The following is a 238-nucleotide window of genomic DNA, read 5'->3' as shown; positions in this document are numbered from 1 at the left end:
GCTTCTTGGAATCAAAACCCTTAAAATTCAACCTTACCTTCTTCCTCCTTTCGGTAATGTTATTATCTTACTTTTACCTTTATTTTTTATCCGCAAAATACATACAAAAACAGAAAGGAACAGGAAATTTTGCAGTGTCATTACTCCGATTAAAGATTCAACTTCTTGCTTGACTGAAAACCAGTATGTTGACGGTGTGACAAGGACACGAAGACCACTGACCCAAGGCGGAGAAAGT

Source organism: Theobroma umbraticum, unplaced genomic scaffold (genome assembly GCF_002168275.2).
Source record: "Theobroma umbraticum cultivar Fairchild unplaced genomic scaffold, ASM216827v3 scaffold_30.0, whole genome shotgun sequence".
Lineage (NCBI taxonomy): Eukaryota > Viridiplantae > Streptophyta > Magnoliopsida > Malvales > Malvaceae > Theobroma > Theobroma umbraticum.
The sequence above is the reverse complement of the archived record's forward strand: the minus strand, read 5'-3'. Positions refer to the sequence as shown.